Consider the following 22994-nt stretch of genomic DNA (forward strand, 5'->3'; position numbering starts at 1 on the left):
TGATGTTCAGTGTGTTGTTCTTAACATGTCTCTTGATGTAATTACACATGACAATTTTGGAAATGACTTCCGTTTTCCATCGAGGTTAGTTTCATCCCATGGCTTATATATACACACTATTCAGGATGTCGGTAGCTGGTACCATATAGGCCATGGTCTGATAAGGGATTAATTGGAGAATCAGAATTTTAACTAAACATATATGTGACCCATTTATCGGTTGGTTAATGATACGTCTATGTTGTATCTACTTTTCCGAACTCTTTTTCCCTTGTTTTGGACTCTAATTTGCATGACTTGAAAGGAACTAACCCGGACTAACGCTGTTTCAGCAGAATTGCCATGGTGTTGTTTTTGCACAGAAATAAAAGTTCTCGGAATTTGTGTGTTATATATAAAAAATACTAGCGCAAGAATCAGCGGAGGAAGTGGAGCATGGAGCCCACAAGCCCACCAGGCACGAGCCCCCCTGGCCGCGCCTAGCAGGCTTGTGGGGCCCACAAAACTCCACCGCCTCCAATCTCAGGTCTATTTAGTCCCTTTCATCCGGAAAAAAGTCAGGGAGAAGAGTTCATCGCGTTTTACGATACGGAGGCGCCGCCACCTCCTGTTCTTCCCCTAGAGGGCAGATCTGGAGTCCGTTCTGGGCTCTGGAGAGGGGAAATCGTCGCCATCGTCATCACCAACCTTCCTTTATCGCCAATTCCGTGATGCTCTTCACCGTTCGTGAGTAATCTCATCGTAGGATTGCTGGACGGTGATGGGTTGGATGAGATCTATCATGTAATCGAGTTAGTTTAGACGGGAATTGATCCCTAGTATCCACTATGTTCTCAGATTGATGTTGCTACTACTTTGCCATGCTTAATGCTTGTCACTAGGGCCCGAGTGCCATGATTTCAGATCTGAACCTATTATGTTGTCGCCAATATATGTGTGTTCTTGATCCTATCTTGCAAGTTGTAGTCACCTACTATGTGTTATGACCCAGCAACCCCGGAGTGACAATAGCCGGAACCACTCCCGGAGATGACCAGAGTATGAGGAGTTCATGTATTCACCAAGTGTTAGTGCGTTGGTCCGGTTCTTTATTAAAAGGAGAACCTTAATATCCCGTACTTTCCATTAGGACCCCGCTGCCACGGGAGGGATGGACAATAGATGTCATGCAAGTTCTTTTCCTTAAGCATGTATAACTACATACGGAATACATGCGTACATTACATTGACGAACTGGAGCTAGTTACATATCTCTCTGTGTTATGACTGTTGCATCATGAATAGCATCCGACATAATCATCCATCACCGATCCAATGCCTACGAGTCTTTTCCTACTGGTCCTTGCTACGTTACTTTGCTGCTACTGCTGTCGCTGCTGCTACTGTTACTCTGTTGCTACTGCTGTTACTTTGCTGCTACTGTTGTCACTTTGTTGCTACCGGTTACTGTTGCTACTGCTGCTATCATACTACCCTCCTACTGGTACTTTCCTGCAGATACTAAATCTTTCAGGTGTGGTTGAATTGACAACTCAACTCCTAATACTTGATTATATTCTTTGGCTTCCCCTTGAGTCGAATCAATAAATTTGGGTTGAATAATCTACCCTCGAAAACTGTTGCGATCCCCTATACTTGTGGGTTATGAGTTAACTAGGGACATATCAAATAAATCTGAGGCTACATAGCAACAAGCACTATCCTGAATGTCTAAATATGAAATCCTAGGATACGCTTCTACAAGGAAGAGTGTTACCTTGATGTTTTGATGATGTCTAGATATACGTAGAAGAGCAGCAGCCACAACAACAAAGCAGCAACAGTTAACTGTAGTTAATCGGCCGATATTTTTTTAATGCAATAAACTTCCTTCGGCCCATAATATAAGATGTTAATTCATGCAACATGTGAGTATATTGGATGTCATAAGATATTATATAATAGGACGTCGGGATTATTGGACTACATCATTATGCAATTGTTCTTTAGCTTCTAATATTAACTTGGTGCTTTTAGGGACATATGCCATTGGTAAGGATCCGCGCTTTGAACCTTTGTGTGTATGGGGCAATGAGATATTGATGAACGAGCATCAAGTGAGGAAGTTGATAAAGGTTGTTAGTAAAATGGGTCAAAAGATAAAACTAAACTATTTATTTACACTTTATCCAAGAGATCAATGAACTGCAGGATGCTAAGTAAGAACTCTGCAGCCTTCGTTTTACTGCCCATAATGAGTTGTTTTAGATGACAATGTCTGAATCTTTTTCCTTGGCAGTGGTTCCGAAAGAAATTTTCACAAGATTACCTCTCAAACTACATGATCAGTGGGCTTGCAAAGGTTGAACTATGTCTATGAGGACAAAATAACTATCTACATTTGTTCATGAAGACGGTTAAGGATGTGCAGTCGGCTATCACAAAAGGTTGGACTAGAGTCGCGCGTTCCTGTTGTATGGAGGAGGGTACAATATGGGCATTCAGCTTCACCATCTTCAGCAACCAGAATGTCTTTCGCCTCTTTCTTTACCGTCATTCTTTATTTGGTGCTTATGTAGTTCTTTAACATATGTACGTGTGAATCGAATAATGCATTGGTTGTTTGAACCTCATGGATATGAAAAAAACTGTAGGCTAATTCCAATCCAAATTTGGTACAATTTTAAATAGAAACATAAATTAGGATGAAATTATTCTCTACATGTCACTACGGTACACATGATTGGTAAAACACAAATGTGTGTGATATACACTATAATCTGACACGGTGCATGGAGCGGAAACATGTGCAACTATGCACACAATTGTCGTCTACAAAATGTGTGTGATAGTAGACAATATCGCAAACGATTCGAGCAAACTAAATGTTTGTGATAGTCGCCTTATCATACACACTTTACAATCATGAAATGTTTAAGATGTGGTACCCCAGAATAGCGTGTCTGATAATTATCCTATATGACACTCGTACGACGGTCTAACGTTTCGTAATCCTATCCAACACTCGTACGATGATTAGCTAACGTTGTTAATTATTTATTGCATACGGTCCTATTGTCTTCTTATCATATATGTTCTATAATCATGAACTATTTGTGATGAGCGGATCATCATAAACGTAGCACCACAGAATACCAATTGGAATGCTAACGCGAGCATAGACGAGTAGCAAGGATGGAGCATTTTGGATATTTGATATATCACAAATAGGTTTGTGAATAATTCCGTTCGGGATACATACGAAATCACATCGCTTTATTCTCGAAAACGCATGCATTCCTACTCCCTATCCCCGACGGTTTTTGGGTCGTGTGGGAAGGACCCCACTATCGCCCACACTCACTAGGCCACGGTTTAAAATTCCATCACGGAAAGGGGTTAAAACTCATCGTTTAAGAACCACCACCCAATTGTCCTTGACCGGGCGAATGGATAATGGAATAGTTTTACACTCTACAGAGGTTGCACACTTTACCCACAAGACTCGAGGAACTTCCGTGTCAAGTCACAACTTGTTGTATATTACATACCTTAGGTAAGCACCCAAACAATGCCTTTCCCTTGAGAACACGAAACAAAGATTCCACTCGTTGTCACAAAACCCACATGATGTACATCACAAGTAACATCCATGAGGGGATCAACTGTGTGCGCGCTGTCTGTAAAAACAATCATAGTTGTCCATTCAAGCTCGTCCCATTATCGAGAGAGTAACTCAGGCTCACCCGCCATTAGTAATGCGGAATCTATTCTAGCATCGATCAAGGTAATCAAGAATGCCTTGGCCCATAAGGGGTATCATGCTTGTACATATAAGGTTGGGTACAGCCGACAAATCTTAAATATAATCCATTTTCAAAACACGCACATATCTTGCCTCGATACACCTCTTCTTTCTTAAGTGGCACCCGATGGGTTTTTGTAAAGCCTTCGGTCAAATATTTTGTTTTCCATCTCAATCTGTATCCTCGTCCCTCTCGTGTAGTAACGACTTAGCATCCTGGATACTTCTCACCCGTATAACTATCAACGGAAAGTAGATTCATGCTCAATGCAAGTATCAACGAGAAATGCATCGGAGACCACAAAACAAGGTGGTCACCATATCATCATGCTTTTTCATGCAACAAGTAAAGTGCTATAATACCATGCAAAACATAGTTTCATGAACGTGGCTCAGCAAAGTCTTCGATCTCATCAAAATATTTTGCTCCCACTCCAAGCACCCCGTCTACTTCGTCAGCTACTGCTGGAAACAACCATAATAAGCAAGACAAAATAAGTAAAATAAAAGTGTTCTAAAATAGGAATTTCATTATTTGGACACTTGTGGTTACAAGAAAAATAACCAAAGAGTTTCTACTAAATTTGGATCATTGAGAAATTTTGAAAGGTGTAAATGTTGGAAATAATTATGCTATAAGAAGTCTACACATCCTAATTTTCTAAAAATGAGTGGAGGTAAATAGGGCATGGTTTTAGAAGCATTTAGGTAGTGGTTTCACTAGATTTGGAGTTGGCAAGAATTTCCTATGAGTTTTCTAAGAAGGAATAAATGGGAACATGGAAGATTTATTAGATCCAACAGAAATAAATCTTGGGAAAAAATGTTCACCATGGCTAGGTAATAGGGAATGTTTTTGGAGTCATCTAGGAATTTCAATCATCTCATTTGGAGTTAATTTGAATGCTCTAGGGATTTTGCAAGGTGGGCTCTTCATAGATAAAATTTGAATTTGCACAAGAACAATACACACATGTTTTGTGGAGAAACGTGAAAGTGGCACCAAATAATATGTAGGAATTTTTTAAGAATATGGGAATTTGAATCATTGCATTTGGACATGGAATGATTGTTCTATGGATTTTTACAAGACTTCAGGAAAAGGAAAAATATAAGAGTTCGCCTAATCAGCCAAAGGTGAACCTTGGTCGCACGATAGCGGACGGCGTAGTGGCATGCCTAGTGGCTCAACCACGTACGTGCACAGGCTACGTCAATGGCGTACTCCATGGAATACGTAGTTGCTTGTGGGAAACGAGTTCTTTGGAAGCCGTATCCACTTAACAGCTAGGCCTGACCCGATGTACACTTACATGTGGGTCCTACCAGGCTCTCTGTCTCTCCCCCACTACCGTCTCCGTCCTCCCGACACAAGGCAAAGGGGAGGCGCCAGACTTTGTGGTTTTGACTGCTTCGCGACACCAGGCACCAAGCCAATGGCTTGGGAGGATACCCTACTCCCTGTCGCGTTTGGAGATGGTCGTGCTGATTGCAGGGACACCTAGAGAAAGCGGCCCCGGGAGGGCCGGACGGTAGTGTGAGCGTTAGTGGGGAAGCATGGCACGACTGCACAGAGGGTGTCTTGGGGTCGCATGAGCTAGAATTGCCATGAGGGACTTCCTAGAGGTGGTAGCTCAGGTGCAGGAGGGTAGGCTAGCTCGAATTCGAGGGAGGATGAGGCGGGCAATGGCGGACAATGGATGCAGAGGCGGGCATGGGAGGCAGAGGGCTCTCGTCCAGGAGCTTTACAAGAGGAAGGGAGGTCGAACAATGCTAAAATATTGCTTGGGGATGCCTTATATGGTGAGGCCGAGGTGCACAATGGACTAAGCCCACGGGTGGTGCACAACAAGCTCTGCAAGGTAAAAGGAGGGCAAGGGGGAATGGGCCCGACACACTGCCATGACGAGGAAGTCAACGCAACCATGGGGGACATGGACCCGATGCCCAAGGCTGTCTAGAGCCTCAGAATGGGCGAGCTACAAACCGGGAGTGCGCTGTAGCATGCTCCAGAGCACGAATTTGCATGTCAAGGCATGTCCCACTTGCTGTGAGCGCTCCCATTTTTGTCCAGTAGTGCTTGGGGTCTTCGGAGATGATCTGGGTCACTAAGGGGCAAAGGAAAAGGAAGGGGGTAAAGAAATTGGAGGGGAGGTACTTGCTGTCTTGTATGTCGAGTTACGAATCTTGGGGTTTTACCCCCCTAAATGATTGTGCCATGTCATGAGGTCATTACTGGAGGAAGAAGAGGCCCATGACAAGATGTGGTAAATTTTTTGTAGAAACGAGAACTCACTTGGTGCTCCAATCATTGATCACAAAATTATTGCAGAAGTTGTTTGATGATGATTTGTGCTAGGTAACTTGATCTATTTGACATGAGATTTAACGAGAATAAAAATTAGGATGAAATGAACTTGCCCACAAGTTTTTAGCTCATTTGGTTAATGTGCCCAATGCAAAAGTTTCTGACCATCACTAGTGGAAAACGGGCCTTTGGCCGGGACCCTTTAGTCCGGGCCTGCCTCTGGGCCGGGAGTTCCACATCGCCCCAATTCTCAATCCCTCCCTCGAGGCTTTAGTCCCGGCCCGTAAGGAGCCTTTAGTCCCGGTTCGTGTCCCAAACCGGGACTAAAGGGCTACTCGGTGGGCAGCCCACATGTGCGCCACCTTTAGTCCCGGTTTATGTCTCAAACCGGGACTAAAGTCCTTTGCCTATATATAGCACAACCCCCCTCTCCATCTTCCTTGCATTTTTCTTGGATGGAGGATTGTGGGTGGGTGCTAGCTCTCCACTTTTTTTGATGCACTAGAGGTGTTTGTTGAAATGTGTGTTAGAGCGATGCCGCTTTAGTTCACCGAACACAACTCCGATATGAGATGCCTGAGCCACGCTTAAACCTCTTCCTCTTTATTTCTACTTATTCTAAAAGGTTAGCAACTATATTTCCTCGTTTAGACCGTGCGGTACTAATTTTTAGGATCGTGATTGTATTTGATATACTGTCGTATAACACAGATGAGCCATCCATGGATGTACGGTGATCGACGCACAGCCGCTTACAGAGAAGGCGTGCATTCTTTTCTAGATGTAGCCGATGCGAACAAGCATGGTGGTGGCTATATGTTTTGTCCATGTGTTGAATGTCGGAATGAGAAGGATTACACTTCCTCAAGAGTCATTCAGAGCCACCTGCTTCGGTCTGGTTTTATGTCGGGCTATAATGTTTGGACCAAGCACGGAGAAAGAGGGGTTATGATGGAAGACGACGATGAAGAAGAAGAGAACGATGATGACAACTACCGATCTATGTTCCCTGAGTATGCTGATACCGCAATGGAAGACAATGAAAAAGAAGATCAGGATGAAGAACGGGAACCATATCAGCCCGCTGATGATCTTGGCCGGGTCATTTCTGATGCACGGCGAGGTTGCGACACAGAAAAGGAGAGGTTGCAGTTCGAGCAGATGTTACAGGACCACAAGAAATTGTTGTACCCAACTTGCGAAGATGGCCAGAAGAAGCTGGGTAGAACACTGGAATTGCTGAAGTGGAAGGCAGAGACCGGTGTGACTGACTCGTCATTCGAAAAGTTGCTGGTACTGATGAAGAAGATGCTTCCAAGAAAGAACGAATTGCCCGCCAGCACGTACGAAGCAAAGAAGCTTGTCTGCCCTCTAGGATTAGACGTGCAGAAGATACATGCATGCCCTAATGACTGCATCCTCTACCGCGGTGAGAAGTACGAGAATAAGGATAAATGCCCGGTATGCACTGCATTGCGGTATAAGATCAGAAAAGATGACACTGGTGATATTGAGGACGAGCCACCCAGGAAGAGGGTTCCTGCCAAGGTGATGTGGTATGCTCCTATAATACCACGGTTCAAACGTCTGTTCAGAAATAAAGATCATGCGAAGTTGTTGCGATGGCACATGGAAGATCGTATGGAAGACGATAAGTTGAGGCATACCGCTGATGGTTGGCAGTGGAGAAAAGTCGAGAGAGAGTTCCCAAGATTTGCAGCTGATGCAAGGAACTTATGGTTAGGTCTGAGTACAGATGGCATGAATCCTTTTGGGGAGCAGAGTTGCAGTCACAACACCTGGCCCGTTACTCTATGTATCTACAACCTTCCTCCTTGGTTGTGCATGAAGCGGAAGTTCATTATGATGCCAGTGCTTATCCAAGGTCCAAAGCAACCCGGCAACGATATCGATGTGTACCTAAGGCCATTAGTTGATGAACTTTTACAGTTGTGGGCCGAACCACGTGTACGTGTGTGGGACGAGCACAAACAAGAGGAATTTGACCTTCGATCGTTGCTTTTCGTAACCATCAATGATTGGCCTGCTCTTAGTAACATTTCAGGACAGTCAGACAAGGGATACAATGCATGCACGCACTGTTTGGATCAGACAGAAAGTATATATCTGGAAAAATGTAGGAAGAATGTGTACCCGTACAATCGTCGTTTTCTTCCGCCCAAGAATCCCTTAAAGAAAAAAGGCAAGCATTTCAATGGCATGACAGAACCCCGGGGGAAGCCTGTCATCCGTACTGGTGATGAAGTATTTGATATGGTCAAAGATTTAAAAGTAATCTTTGGAAAGGGTCCTGGCAGCCAACCTGTTCCTAACGGCCCTGATAAGCGCGTACCCATGTGGAAGAAGAAATCTATATTTTGGGAGCTACCCTACTGGGAAGTCCATGAGGTCCGCTCGGCAATCGACGTGATGCACGTGACGAAGAATCTCTGCGTGAATATTCTAGGCTTCCTGGGCTTGTATGGGAAGTCAAAAGATACACCGGAAGCACGGGAGGAGCAGGAACGTCATAAAGGAAGAGATGGCATGCATCCAGGGCAGTTTCAAGGGTGTGCCAGCTACGCTCTTACTAAGGAAGAGAAGGAAATATTCTTTGAAGTCCTTTTCAATATCAAGGTCCCGACTGGCTTCTCGTCGAATATAAAGTGAATCGTAAATATGAAAGACAAAGAATTCCAAAACCTAAAGTCTCATGACTGCCACATGCTTATGACGCAATTGCTTCCGGTTGCATTGAGGGGAATTCTACCGGAAAATGTTCGCCTTGCAATTGTGAAGGTATGTGCATTTCTCAATGCAATTTCTCACAAGGTAATCGATCGAGAAAGTCTATCAGGGTTACAGATTGATGTGGTCCAATGTCTGGTCAGCTTTGAGTTGTTGTTCCCGCCGTCCTTCTTCAATATAATGACACACCTCCTAGTTCACCTAGTCGAAGAGATTAGAATTCTCGGTCCTGTGTTTCTACACAATATGTTCCCCTTCGAGAGGTTCATGGGAGTCTTAAAGAAATATGTTCGTAACCGTGCTAGGCCAGAAGGAAGCATCTCCAAGGGCTATGGAACAGAGGAGGTCATTGAGTTTTGTGTGGACTTTCTTCCTGACCTTAAGCCGATTGGTGTTCCTGAATCTCGGTATGAGGGTAGGCTGACAGGAAAAGGCACACTAGGAAGGAAAGCAAAAGTATGTATGGACGGGCATTCTTTCTCTCAAGCACACTACACAGTTCTACACAATTCTACCGTGGTGGATCCGTATATCGTGAGACACAAGAATATTCTACGCTCCGAAAACCCGGGGAAGGCTGACTCTTGGATTAAAGGGGCACACGAGAAGACTTTCGGTAGTTGGCTGCAGACACATCTCATCAATGACGACACCGTTGGAGATGAGCTGTACTATTTGACCAGGCCACCATCTTCGACTATATGTACTTTCGAAGGGTATGAGATAAATGGGAATACATTTTACACGGTTGCCCAAGATAAAAAGAGCACCAACCAAAATAGTGGTGTCCGCTTTGATGCAACAGACGAGAATGGGCACTATTTGGAAACATATTACGGGTACATAGAGGAGATATGGGAACCTGACTATGGACCTACTTTTAAGATCCCTTTGTTTCGGTGCAAATGGGTGAAGCTGACAGGAGGCAGGGTAGTTGTAGACCAAAAGTACGGCATGACAACAGTGGATCTCAACAATCTTGCGTACATGTACGAACCATTTGTCCTAGGAAATGATGTCGCTCAGGTTTTCTATGTGAAGGACATGTCTACAAAAACGAGAAAAAGAAATCAACAAAAGAAGATATCGTCCGATGAGCCAAAACGCCACATAGTTCTTTTAGGGAAAAGAAACATCGTGGGAGTAGATGACAAGACAGACATGTTAGAAGATTATAATAAGTTTCATGAAATTCCGCCCTTCAAAGTCAAAAATCACCCAAGCATCCTACTGAATGATGAAGATTCTCCATGGCTACGACCCAGAAGAAAACAAAAATAATAGATAGGAATATTGGTGCAATAATGTAATAATGTATTAAACCTTTTATGTAATGCATGTATGGAATGTACTAAATTTCAAACACTTTTCATTTACATAGTATCCATGTAAGAGATGAGTTCTCGTTCGAAACCCTGATACTTCGAGAGAGATTGTCCGTTTTGTACACGAAGTGCATCCAGTTTTTGTCGTAGCCCTCTCAACTTTTTAACACATGCTATGTGGGTGAAATGATGATAGCATGCCAACTTTCAACATTTTCAGAGTTCATTTGTAGTTCTTTTCAATTTCGGGGTCAAATTGGCGATTCATCTCTATTATGAAATTAAATATATCAAAAAATCATTGCAGAACATATGACCAAATTAATACAAGTTCACCATCACATTAAAGCCAAAGAACAGTAGTGATCAAATGTTATTATTGCAAAAAATAAATACATAAAGTTCTCTCATAAAACAACATACAACTATGTAAAACATTTAAATGCAACAACAAACGCGATCAAAATCGCAACTAAGGTAACAATTGACCCAACAGCATAATGATACCAAGCCTCTTTATCAATGGCATATTTTCTAATATTCCCAATCTTCAAGCGCATTTCATCCATCTTCAAGCGCATTGCATCCATCTTCAACCGCATCGCATCGATCTTCATCTTGCGATCATCGATGACATCGGCGACATGCAACTCCAGTTCCATATTCTTATCCTCAATTATTTTCAATTTTTTCTTCAAGTATTTGTTTTCTTTTTCAACCAAATTTAACTTCTCGACAAGAATTTTTATGTGGGTTGGAATTTCCGGTTCACATACCTCCTAGATTAAAACAAATAATTGTCATAAACACTAAATAAAACAAATAGTTATAAAACAAATAGTTATAAAAGATAATATATACCACATCCGAATCATAGACAGGACGAGGGCCGACGGAGGCGGATACCAAAACCATCGCCCTATATAATAAAAAAAATGAAAGTTAGTAATTTATACAAGTATGTATCTAAATCATACAAGTAAGATTTTTTTCTTTTAAAAAGAAGATAAGAACAAGAGGCTCACCACGGTGGTGCTCGCGACGAGATCGGTACGGGGCGATCGACAATGGTGAGGACGGGCACGGGACGACACCCTACGCATGTGCAGACTCTAAGAAGTTAATATGAGCATTTGAAATGAGCTACACTATAGGTGACAAATGAAAGGATGAAGTAGCTAACCTTTTAAAACACTTGTGCAGTTGGTGCTTGGAGGTCGAGTTTGGAGAGGAGAAAGCTTAAGAAGAGTGGCTCGGGCATTTCATCGAACATGTCATGTGCATGAAGTAGACTGGCAAGAGCATGGCATGGTCACACTTCAACAACCAAAAAACAGGGGATATGGTGGGCAGGGGCGAGGGTTTATATAGGAAACACTTTAGTCCCGGTTCTTGCCACGCCCCGGGACTAAAGGCCCCTGCTTCCCGCCTTCTGGTCTGCCGAAAAAGGGCCTTTAGTCCCGGGTCGTGGCTCCACCCGGGACTAAAGGGTGTCTTTAGTCCCTGTTCGAGCCACGCCCCGGGACTAAAGGCCCCTGCTTCCCGCCTTTTGGTCTGCCGAAAAAGGGCCTTTAGTCCCGGGTCGTGGCTCCACCCGGGACTAAAGGGGTCTTTAGTCCCGGATCGAGCCCCGAACCGGGACTAAAGATCCACCTGTATAAGCGGGAGTTAGAAAATTTTGAACCCAAATCGTCCATTTCTCTTCTTCTTCCTCTCGTTCTCCTAACCGGCGCGGCACAGCAACGAACTCGACGACGCCGTCAGGCTGCCCGCCGTCCTGCTCGCCGCCGCATGCCGTCCTCCTCGCCGTCGCCGTCGTCTTGCTCGCCGCCGCCGTCCTCCTCGCCGCGCGCTGCCGTCCTCCTCGCCCTGCGCTGTCGACACCTCCGGCCGGTAAGCACCCCGCCCCCTCCTCCCCAACACTCCGGCCAATAGAAGAAAAGAAGAAAAAGGAGAAGAAAAGAAGAAAAGGAGAAGAAAGGAAGAAAAAGGAGAAGAAAAGAAGAAAAAGGAGAAGAAAGGAATAAAAAGGAGAAGAAAGGAAGAAAAAGGAGAAGAAAGGAAGAAGAAGGAGAAGAAAGGAAGAAAAGAAGAAAAAGGAGAAGAAAAGAAGAAAAAGGAGAAGAAAATAAGAAAATGGGAAGAAAGGAAGAAAAAGGAGAAGAAAGGAAGAAAAAGGAGAAGAAAGGAAGAAAAAGGGAAGAAAAGAAGAAAAAGATTTTTTTTGTCATTTAATTCCTATTGTTATTAGGTTTGTGCTATATTATTAGGGTTAGTAATATGTAGAATTAGGAAAATGGAAAATAAGAAGAGGAGGAGAAGAAAACAAGAAAAAGGAGAATAAGAGGAGGAGGAGAGGAGAAGAAGAGGAAAAATAGAAGAAGAGGAGAAGTAGAAGAACAGAAAAAATTAGAAGAGGAGGAGAGGAGAAGTAGAAGAAAAGAAGAGGAGAAGTAGTAGAAGAAGAGGAGAAGTAGAAGTAGAAGAAGAAGTAGAAGAAGAGGAGAAATAGAAGAAGAGGAAAAATTAGTTTTGGGTTACAAGAAGAAGAAATATTTTTTTTGTCATTTAATTTTGCTATTGTATAGTGTATATGCTTAATTGTTAATAATGTTTCTTAGATTATTGCTTAATTTTGCTATTGTATATGCTTAAGTGTTAATAATTTAATTTTGCTATTGTATATGCTTAAGTGTCAATAGTTTATGTTTAGCAAGAAAATTAATAGAACTAGTTTAATTTTGCTATTGTATATGCTTAAGTGTCCGGGACTGGGCTCCGCCCGGCTGGTATTTTAGAGTTTAGGTTCTAGCCAAGACCCGGGACTAAAGATCCTCCTATATAAAACGACACTTCGAAGTTCTCAACCCCTCTTATATAGTTTGTTAGTTTATTAGTTAATCAAATGTCCGTTTTTTGCAGAAGTATGGATCCACATATCAAGAACCTCGAAGAGGAAGAACTTCTCGAAGATATAATCAAAGACGGCACCGACGTTGAACCAGCTGTATCTCCGTCGTCATATCTAAACGCCTCCGGATATGGAATGGAGGTCGAGCGACACGAAGATGAAGCTGATGGGGCAGGAGATAGGTCCAATGACGGAGAAGGTGATAGCTCCACTGATGGAGAAGCTGGTGGAGAAGCCGTTGAAGAAATAATAAAGTCCGGCGAGGTATACATATGAAGTTCGACAATCACTTGTAATATGTGAAAAATATTGGAGATAGCTCTATATTGTATACATATACATTCATTTGATGAATGTTTCTCCCTCTTAAGCCTCCACATCGAGCAAAGCTACGAAACGAGGCCCGACTAGAAAGTTGGATGCACGGACGCATTACACCTTTGAGGTGATATTGCCTATGGGCGAACCCAAGCTTCCTAAGAATGCTGCTGACACATCCAAGAAGCAATGCGGAGTTCTCATGAGGGATCACGTCCCGATCAGCGTTCGGGAGTGGAACAAGCGCAAAGGGGCAGCCGATAGTGACTATGTCGCCGAAAGGTACAAAGATAATCTTTGGAATGATCTCATGTCACATTTCAACCTGCCAGAATGTGAGAATGAAGACGCCGCAGACAAACTGAGGGCCAAAGTCAAGCAGTGGACTCTAAAGAAGATGGCCTAACTGTTCCGTAGCTGGAAGAAGAAGCTGTGGAAAAACTATCTGAAGACAAAGAAAGTGCCAGTATTCGAGGGGTATCTAGCCAAGCAGGCAAATCACTGGAAGGCGTTTCAAGAGTACAAGGAGTCAGAAGATGCCCACGCATTATCAGAAAATAACAAGATAAATGCCGACAAGAAGAAATATCACCACAAGCTCGGGCCAGGGGGCTATGAGACTGCCATCCCAAAGTGGGGTAAGAAAGAGCAAGATCTGCTAGATAAAGGCATCGTACCTGAACCACTCCGTGATGAGTGGGAATTGAGAGCAAGAAATTGGTTCCTTGCGCATGGTGGGTCGTACGACGAAAAAACAGGGGACCTCATCTGCAGTGACGGTCTTAGGATACCCAGGGAGAATTGGAAAAGGATAGTGAAAGAAATTAAGGAGGGAAAAAGAAAGTTCACTGCAGATAGAGAGAAATATTTGCTCACACTGGTCCTCGGCAATGACGAACATGGAGGACGAACACGAGGCTTCGGTCCTTCTTACCCGTGGTGGCTTGGGTTTGCGAGAGACAAAGACACTTAGAGAAGCCGAGAGAGAGCAAAGAAGCGGCACCAGGACGAGGAGAATGACAAGTTCAACCAGTTGCTTGCCAGGTTTAACGAGCAACAGAAGCAGATTGATGAGCTTAGAGGAGTAGCGCGCCAGGAAGATCGTGCACTTGATATTACCAGCGCCCCATCTAAGCGGAAAAGCAGCGTGGCTGAATCTGAGGCCCCGCCCGACGATGCATGAAGAATGATAGAGGGCGGTCCCGTCTACCCCGTGGATGGAATCAAGGAGTCAACATCATGTGAACTCCATCAGAAATTCAAGAACATATCCATGAAGGTGGCCGTCGGACAAGCTTTACCTTCTGGCCCTGATGCACGCTGGCATGGCTATGAGATTCCAGCTGGCTTTGCTAAAGTCGGGGTGGATGAAATCCTGACGGGGTTTCATGATATGGAGCTCGACATAGCTGGACCAGAAGATGAGAGGACACTCGGAGAAGTACTGGGTGCAGTCATCCTATGGGACAAGAACTACATCAGGCTTCCAGGCTTAGGAGTCGTTGCAGGTCACCTACACCTGCATTACCTCCAAGCCCTCCACATGACGTTGGCCAGCACAAAACGAGTCCATCTCGATCACCGCCGCCGGACTTGGGTCGTACGTCTCCGCCGCCGCCCACTCCGGATACTAAGCGGGAGCGTGCCACCAAGAACGCTCCGCCGATGATTCCTAAGCCATGGAGCCCCCCAAAGCGCAAACAGTCGCCCCTCCCAAAGGTACTTCATGCTAATCTTCCTATCAGACCTTATGATTGTACCCCCGAGGAAAACGCCAGGATAGCAAAGGAACATCATGATGCGCAGATGAAAAAGAAGGAACCCGAGCCCCGCCCGGAATACACCGAGAAGCAAATAGCATTTGCAAAATACTTCACGACCCTTCCATCACAGTATGACTTACACCATAAGCCTGATGACTATACACGCACATTGCAGAAGGAAGTGAAAAAGAGCAGATCACCTCCAAGCCCTCCACATGACGTCAGCCAGCACAACACGAGTCCATCTCGATCACCGTAGCCGGACTTGGGTCGTCCGTCTCCGCCCCCGCCCGCTCCGGATACTAAGTGGGAGCGTGCTACCAAGAAGACTCGGCGACGATTCCTAAGCCACGGGTCCCCCCAAAGCGCAAACGGTCGCCCCTCCCAAAGGTACGTCATGCTAATCTTCCTATCAGACCTTATGATCGTACCCCCGAGGAAAACGCCAGGATAGCAAAGGAACATCATGATGCGCAGATGAAAAAGAAGGAACCCGAGCGCCGCCTGGAATACACCGAGAAGCAAATAGCATTTGCAAAATACTTCACGACCCTTCCATCACAGTATGAATTACACCATAAGCCTGATGACTATACACGCACATTGCAGAAGGAAGTGAAAAAGAGCAGATCACCTCCAAGCCCTCCACATGACGTCGGCGAGCACAACAAGAGTCCATCTCGATCACCGCCACCGGACTGGGGTCGTCCGTCTCCGCCCCCGCCCGCTCCGGATACTAAGCGGGAGCGTGCCACCAAGAACGCTCCGCCGACGGTTCCTAAGCCACGGATCCCCCCAAAGCGCAAACAGTCGCCCCTCCCAAAGGTACGTCATGCTAATCTTCCTATTAGACCTTATGATCGTACCCCCGAGGAAAACGCCAGGATAGCAAAGGAACATCATGATGCGCAGATGAAAAAGAAGGAACCCGAGCCCCGCCCGGAATACACCGAGAAGCAAATGGCATTTGCAAAATACTTCACGACCCTTCCATCACAGTATGACTTACACCATAAGCCTGATGACTATACACGCACATTGCAGAAGGAATTGAAAAGGAGCAGATCACGTGCAAGTGCAAGTGGGAGCAAATCAAGTTCAACTACACTCAAGAAAAAATCAGACGTTCCTCAACTTGGACAACAGGCCAAACAGTCGATCCCACCCCTCAAGGTGTTAACCGAGAATGTTCCCCCTCCGGTGCAGGTGCTAGCTTTTGAAATAGCAAAGGAGTTGGCGGCTGAATGTGGTGTCTCGGTTGAAGATTTGCTGGCTTGCCAAGACGACGGGATACCCAAGGCTGTGGTAGCCCCTAAGCCACAGTTTGTCATGGGTGAGCCTTTGGTCAGCAAAGATGATCTCCCAACAAATATGTGTTACTTGCATCAATGGTACCTAAGTGAATCAAAGAATGGGAGAACGATGATCATGCTGAGTGTCCCACGGGAGTACTACGGCCGCCCCGAAGAAATCCATATCGACTTTGATGAACTCTTCCAGATGTACAATGGCGACGCCCTCGACAAATCGCTTGTGAGTTGCTATTGTCTGTAAGTTTTTCAATTCGTTGTCTACATAGAACTTGTTTAGTTATTTCAATTCATTGTCTATATATAACTTGTACTCTATTATGCAGAATGAAGATTCTGGATTGTAAAAGTAACAACATCCTAAATATTGGGTATATTGACCCAGATAAAATACATATAGCGACGCTAACTGATTATCCCAAGGAGACGGAGGAAAACCTTCTAAGGTTTCTAACAGATCAAAATTTCTGTGAACACATACTGTTTCCATACAACTTCAGGTGAGGGTCTTTACTCTGTTGTGTCCATTCACTTATATATACATGTGCAGCTTCCATTGGACTCTGTTGGACATTCAAATTGATAAGGGAAGAGTTGATGCCTTCGACCCATTATCGAGACCCTTGGAACAGTTCCAAAGCCTGCAGGACATGCTCCAAGGGTAATTTCAATCATTCTTGCGCTCTATCGGTCTCTTTCGATGATTTTCTGATATATCAATTAATGAAAAACTTAGCAAATCATTATCCTTGTCTGGCAGGGTTTGGAAGCGATTCAAGTGCGTGACTCCCGGTAACTTTCCTGAGAAGCTGACCTTTAGAGCGGCTCAGGTAAGTAGTAGTATGATATACTTCTATTTTCAATACATTTATGATGCTAGATTATTATTTTGATTATATATATTCTATTCTCGTAAAGTGCGACCAGCAGCCACGGTGAACGCATCTATAAGGATACTATGTTTGCGAGACCATTCGCACGTTTACCTCTGAGCACAAGGATCACAGATTCGACGTAAGCAATGAATATTCACACCTCTATTTTTACCCGTCATCCTTTGTTATCATGATTGATATTCATATTCATCTCCTCTTCTTATATAGCACACGACCATGATGACGAAGGTCCTACCAGAGCAACGCGCGATTGCTGTTGCAGAGGAGCTTGCGGGATTTCTGAGGACGGAAGCTATAGATGCCAAAGGACGATTTAGTGTAGCTAGGTGCCATTACTGATATTCATCCATGTAATCGAATAGACGGGCTCTAGTCCCGATAATTCAGATCTCCATATAATTGTATATATATGCTCGCTTGTAAGATAAGTTAACCTTATATATATACGTGCATAATTATTTCTATTTAAATTATATGAAAACTAATTCCCGAACACCAAACGAAGCATCATGTTAATCTCCCAAACACCTAAACCCTAAAACCCTAAAACCCAAAAATAATTTCATTAAAAAAAACCCAAAAATAAGCAAAATCTGAAACTCTTTAGTCCCTGCCCGTGTAACGAACCGGGACTAAAGGTCCTGCCCCTGGGGCTCTACAAGGCGCCCACGTGGAGCACCTTTAGTCCCGGCTTGTAACAGGGCCGGGACTAAAGGTTAGGCCTTTAGTCCCGCCCCTTTAGTCCTGGTTGGTGAACTGGGACTAAAGCCCCTTACGGGCCAGGGCTAAAGGCCCCGTCCCCACTAGTGCATAGAAATGAGCAAAAATAGATTTGGATAGTTATATCTAAGATAAATTGTTCTCATTGATGCACCAATTGATGTAGATGCCTTATTAGGGATTCCGAACATCTCCACAAAGTTTGAGACCTAATGGTAACAGTTGGCAATGTAAACTTGTTCAAATTTGTATTTGGATATAAAGGGTCGTCGGGCATTTTGGTGAACCAAAACAATTTGGATTGATATGAAACTTCGCAAGGTCATCAATAGAGGCATAATAGACTATCTTCATTTTTTTTTGATTTATTTGAGTATATGTCTTATAGATATATTTCAAATACTTGAAATGAGCACAAAAGGCTTTGGAAGGGTTTGTCCCAAATTTTGCACATGAACATGTTTTTAAACTCATATATATGGACAATATATGTCCACTAAGTCTTCGTGATTTTTTTCAAATATTTTTGAAACATCAAAACAATTTTTCCCTATAAAAGACCATATCCAGCCTAAGAAGAAGTCGTTTAAATAAAATAGAAAAAAACCTTTGAAAAAAATATTTTTGTGTTTTTGGGAAGTCTTATACATAATAGGTTCCAAATAAAATCTTTGGGGCAACACATTAACCTTATTTTGAGGCCTTGTAGTACAAACCTAAAATTAGAAGGTTTTGAAAACCTAAATTAAGTAAATGCTTTTTGCCCAAACTACTTTTTTATAAGAATAGTTTTAGGTCCCATACACATGGCATGACCAGAGGGCAAAGATTTGGATCAAGGATAGGAGTTATGAAAGTGGGAGTATTTTTTTGTATTAAGTCACAACTAGGAAAACAAGCAAATAACAATCAAGTCAATCATCACAAGCACACAAATTTGTTTGTCCTATTTTGAGCTATGTTAACATAGTTAGGAGAGGTAAAACATAGTGTGGGACTGTTTATAATGTACACTTTAAACATGTGAGTGCCTTACTACTTCATCATGAGAAGTTTTATAAGATGAGCTACAGTTTATGATATATATATTGATGCTAGAAAAAGTATTTGAAATTATTATTAATAAAACTTATACACTATGCTAGCATTCACACTTCACAAACTATTTGTCTTATGATTTACCTACTTGAGAAAGAGAAGAAATTAATCTTGGGGATGCTAATACGTATCCAACGTATCGATAATTTATGCAGTATTAATATCCATATTTATCACACTTTAAAATACTTTTGTATGGTTTTGATGCACTTTCATATGATTTAATAGAACTAACTCGGACCGATGCTATTTTGGTGCAGAAAATATAAGTTCTTAGAATTCAAAAAATCTTTCTTGAGAGTTTTTGTGGAATATTTAAAAAATACCGGAGAGAAGAACCACCGGAAGGGGCCACAAATTGCCCACGAGGAAAGAGGGTGCACCCACACACCTATGCGCGCCGGTTTGCCTTGTGGGCACCTCGTAAGGTTGTGCGAGCCCATATTTATCCGGAAGGAAGATATTTTATAGATTAAAATCCCCTCAAAAATTCAGCCCAATTGTAGTTACAGATATCCATATATTTAGGAAACAGTGAAATGCCCGGAAATAGACGCAAACTAGAGAAGAAAACGCACAAAGAGAGATCCAATCTCAGAGGGTATCTCGCCCCTCTAGGCGCCATGGAAGCCGAAGAATAGAGGGGACAACCTTTCCCCATCTAGGTGGAGGAAATGAAGGAGGAAGAACGAGGGGGATACTCTCTCCCTCTCTCTCTCTCGGTGGGGCTGGAGTGCTGCCGTGGGAACCATCGGCGATCTAATCGGCTTCATCACCTCCCTCATTGCTACTTGTAAACTCCGTTGGGATTTCCCCGAAGAGGAGACGAGATGGAGAATAATAGAGATAATTATTTTCCTCACTAAGAACCAAGCTTATCGAGCCAATAGAAGAATCACGCAAACCCTCATCATCAGCACTTACACACAGAATCAAACGCTTGCACACAACGCGGATAAGAGGGTTATCAAGACCCTTGAACTCGTTACTTGTAAGGATTAAATGTTGATTGATAGATAATATGAACATAAAATACAATAGAAAAATATAAATGATGGCAATATTTTAAAGGTTTTAGTAATATAGTTTGTGTAGACCCCGGGGCCATAGTTTTCGCCAGAGGCTTCTCTCCAGAAGATAGCACACAGTGGGTAGACATATTACTTTGGGTAATTGATAGGTTTTCCCATAGTAATGAAATATTTGTTCATACCAATAATCATGTATATAGGCATCACATCCATAAGCAAGTAAACCAACTCCTTCCTGCAAGTACCACTATTACCCCACTCATCGACCACTATCCAGTATGCATCTAGAGTATTAAGAATGAAACAAAGTAATACTCCCTTTCAGTCACTGTGATTGAGCACCGCATTGAACCCATCACAATGCAGCACTTACACTAAAGATAAAGCAATATAGTTGGCCAAACCAAGCTGATAGATCAGAGACAAATATGAAGCTATAATAATCATGAATAATCTAATCGTACACCCACAATTCACCAGATCCCAACAAATACACGCAAATAAGATTACATCGAATAGATCACCGCGGGGAGCGCATTAAACTTTGTATTGAAGATCAAAGAGAGAGAGATAACCATCTAGGCACTAGCTATAGACCAGTAGGTATGTGATAGACTACTCACACAACATCATGGGAGTAACAAGGTTCGCATAAAGGCCATTTGTGATTGACCCCCCTCCCGCAAGGTACACAAACATGGCTCCAGAGGGGATCACGGCGGAACAGAGACTTGCGGAGATGGAAAAGTTATTTCGGGTGGCTCCCTGGAGTTTCGCTGATTTTAGTTAATTTATACAGTCGGAGTTAGGTCATACGGAGCCACGAGGTGGTCCCATGGTAACACGGTGTTCCCTACCCCTCTAAGCGCACCTTGTTGCCTAGGCGCTACCTCGTGCATCATCTGGCCTCCCTCCAAAGCTTCTAGGTCTTATTTTTTCCACACAAAAACAGTCAAAAAGGTTTGTAGCGTTTGGACTTTTTTTGGTACTGGTTTCGTGAAAAGCGAAAAACACGTAGAAAACATCAAATCGCACTCGGCGTTGGGTTAATTGGTTAGTCCCCAAACAAAAATTGTAAATACATTAAAAGAAGATATAAATGCATATAAAGTATCCCAAAATTGATAATATAATAGTATGGAACAAACAAAAAATTTAGATACATTAGATACATATCACTCATATCTTTTCAGCGGTCCACTCTCGTGCATCCTGCTATAATCCCCTACTTGAACATGGTGCTTTATGCAACATATTGCTATCCAATGATGTGTTTCGCGTAAAATTCTTTTATCGTTTGCCTTGATTGATGATCATGATTGGCTGGAGTTGTATGTTTTATTTTGGTGCTATCCTACGGTGCCTTCCGTGTTGTGCACGAATGAGGGATTCCCCATGTATGGTGTTGCAATACATTCATGATTCACTTATAGTTGGTGGCTAGAGCAACAGAAGCTTACACCCGAGTAAGGGGATGTTGAGTTTTGATAAGCCACAAATGTAGGGGTCATTTTTCGCCTTTTTCGATAAGTGAGAGTGTCTATCCAAACTAGCGGCTATAGTTATAATTAGTATTATCTCAAGTTTTGTCGACCACCTATACAACTCTATGCACGCTATCGCTTACTTTACCTAGAACAAGCATGAAACTATTTCGCGAGAATAAAACTAGAAGTACTTAGTAGTTGTAACAGATAGTTTTGCAAGAAAATAAAGAACAAGTAAATAAAAGTAAGGGGTTGTTTATATAAATATTGAATAAGTTATTTGCTTAGTAGTAAGCTTTTTGTAACACAAGAGAATGATCTGTCCCTAGGCAATCGATAACTAGACCGATAATCGTTGTTGCAATTTATATGAGGGAGAGGCATCCGCTAACATACTTTTCATAGTTGGATCATATGAACTTCTGATTGCAACTCTTGCAAGCATACGCAACGACTAAAGAGCATTAAGGTAAATCCCAACAATATCATTAACACAACAAGTCCTCTTTACTCCCATACGTGGACAACCCCCTTACTCGGGTGTAAGCGTCTATCACTCTAGCCTCTCACTATACGCAAGTCATGAATGCACTACAACACCCTACAACGGAAATCCTCCACGTGTGCGTGGCACAGAAGGAACCATTGGATAGCACCAAAATAAAACATACAATTCAAACCAATCACAATCATCAATCAATAGTACAAAACAAATCTAGTCAAACATCATATGACACCCACACTTCCTTGGATAATAATATATAGCATTAAGAACCATGTTTAAGTAGATATTAGAGGGAAGAAAGGTTTTACACCACTACATAGAGGGGGAGAGACTTAGTGGTGACGGTGGTGAATTTGTAGTTGTAGATCGCCGTCGCGATGGTTTCCCCGGTGGTGCTTGATACTTGTGACCTACATTGGGTTTTCCATGAAGAGGAACAGGTTATCGCGGCACAATGTGGGTAAGTATTTCCGTCAGCTCTGAAGACAAGGTTTATCGAACCAATTGGAATATCAACCACAACCGTCTTGAGTGGTTGCACGCAAAGGAACAAACAACTTGCACCCAACGCGGGCAAGAGGGATGAGAATCCCCTTGAACTAGTTGGTTTCCAGCGAGTGAGGTGTGTAGGTAATTCTAGATTACAAAATAAAATGAAAAAAAGTAAATGACAACAAGGCATTGAAGGTTTTGTAAATATATGATGAATAGACCCAGGGGCCATAGTTTTCCCTAATGCCATCTGTCATTAAAATTAGCATACTATGAATAACAAATTACGTTTCGACGA

Source organism: Hordeum vulgare, chromosome 4H (genome assembly GCF_904849725.1).
Source record: "Hordeum vulgare subsp. vulgare chromosome 4H, MorexV3_pseudomolecules_assembly, whole genome shotgun sequence".
Taxonomy (NCBI): Eukaryota; Viridiplantae; Streptophyta; class Magnoliopsida; order Poales; family Poaceae; genus Hordeum; species Hordeum vulgare.